This window comes from Penaeus vannamei, chromosome 16 (genome assembly GCF_042767895.1).
Source record: "Penaeus vannamei isolate JL-2024 chromosome 16, ASM4276789v1, whole genome shotgun sequence".
Taxonomy (NCBI): domain Eukaryota; kingdom Metazoa; phylum Arthropoda; class Malacostraca; order Decapoda; family Penaeidae; genus Penaeus; species Penaeus vannamei.
Genome location: NC_091564.1, coordinates 34749843 through 34752342, shown reverse-complemented (window position 1 = coordinate 34752342; position 2500 = coordinate 34749843).

Sequence of the window (2500 nt, the reverse complement as noted above, 5' to 3'; positions counted from 1 at the left end):
TTATTATCAAAACCAATCAACAAATGAAGCAGAAGGGACTCAACAGGTAACAAAACCTATAGCATTTTACTCTTACAATATCTTACACTTACCAGTTTATGCAATTATGGAAATAGGATTATTTGTAAATATAGACATTATACTGTGGAAATATGTGTTTTTATACTGTGGAAATATGTGTTTCTATCTACTTATCTATTTCATACTACACATTATATATATATATATATATATATATATATATATATATATATACATTTATATATATATGTATGTATATAATATATAATATATATATAATATATATATAACATATTTATAATATATGTATAATATATATATATATATATATATATATATATATATATATATATATATATATATATATATATATATACATTATATACATTATATACATTATATATATTATATACATTATATCCATAAATATATATATATATATATATATATATATATATATACATATATACATATATACATATATACATATATATACATATATATACATATAATATATATATACATATAATATATATATACATATATATACATATATATACATATAATATATATATAATATATAATATATATATATATATATATATATATATATATATATATATATATATATATATTAAATACCTATATATATGTATATGTATATACATACATATATGCATATGTATATGTACATGCATATGTATATGTGCATGCATATGTATATGTGCATGCATATGTATATGTACATGCATATGTATATGTACATGCATATGTATATGTACATGCATATGTATATGTACATGCATATGTATATGTACATGCATAGGTATATATATGTGTGTGTGTGTGTGTGTGTGTGTGTGTGTGTGTGTGTGTGTGTGTGTGTGTGTGTGTGTGTGTGTGTGTGTGTGTGTGTGTGTGTGTGTGTGTGTGTGTGTGTGTGTGTATGTGTCTATGTTTATGTGCACATATGTGTATGTATATGTGTGTGTATATACATATATTATATATATAATATATATATATAAACACATACGCACACACACACGTGTACACACACACACACACACACGTGTACACACAAACACACACGTGCACGCACACATACGTGCATGCACACACACACACACACACACACACACACACACACACACACACACACACACACACACACACACACACACACACACACACACACACACACATGTAAATAGATAAGAGATAGATGAAGACATTCTGATATGGAAAATAGGCAACAGAAATACAATTTGGAATTTATTTAGTGTTATTCTGAAAAGGTTCAGGAGCTGCTATATTCTGAGTACTACATACACACATCTCCCCAAGGCAGCTACTACCTTGGAGAATGCTCTCTACCCTAAGTGAAAGAAGTGGAAATCCAAGAGCCCAGACCAGGTACGCAGCAAGCAGCACATGATACATAAGGAGCCTAGAGTCGCTGTCATCACTGTATTTTTAGAAGGCATTTTTGTACTTTTAAACTCCCTGACAACTTATACCCCCCACCCCAAAAAGACAGCAGAAACTCTTATCTAATGTCCTACACTCATTAATGAGGATGTTGATTTTATGCTATGCTAAAGGAAAATATGAATATGTATATGTGCGTATATATATATATATACGTAAATATATATATATATATATATATATATATATATATATATATATATATATATATATATATATATATATATATATATATGTACAGTATATATCATAAACACACAAAATGTAATGAGTTACCAAAATCTTGAAAGATGAGTTATAGTGATTACAATATGAAAGAAAAAGAAAAAATAGACACACACAATACACATTGAACTAGAGAGCAAAGAAGTGAGAATGATTTTTCAGGCCAGCATAAAAACAATAAAAAAAATACAAGGAATGAACAAATAAAAGCAAATAAACATGTAAATATTATTACTGGTCTCTGCACAACACACCTTGTGAACCCACTGACAAAGCATCTGGTACATTTATCATCCAAAATTTCCTGCCACTCCAACATATATAGTGATAAGTGTTCGACTTGACGGAAAAACATTCTAAATCAGCAAAGAGATGAGCCAGAGCTGGATCTCACTTGTCACCCTTTTCAACTTCTGGATAGTTGCTCACCATGACCTCACTGCACACGAATATATATAAGTATATATATGTATAAATATGTATATATTATATATGTATATATATGTATATATATATATATATATATATATATATATATATATATATATATATATATATATATATACATGTATATATATATATATATATATATATATATATATATATATATATATATATATATATATATATATATATATATATATATATGTATATATATGTATATATATGTATATATATGTATGATATATATGTATATATATGTATATATATATGATATATACGTATAGATGTATGTATAGATATATGTATAGATATAAGTATA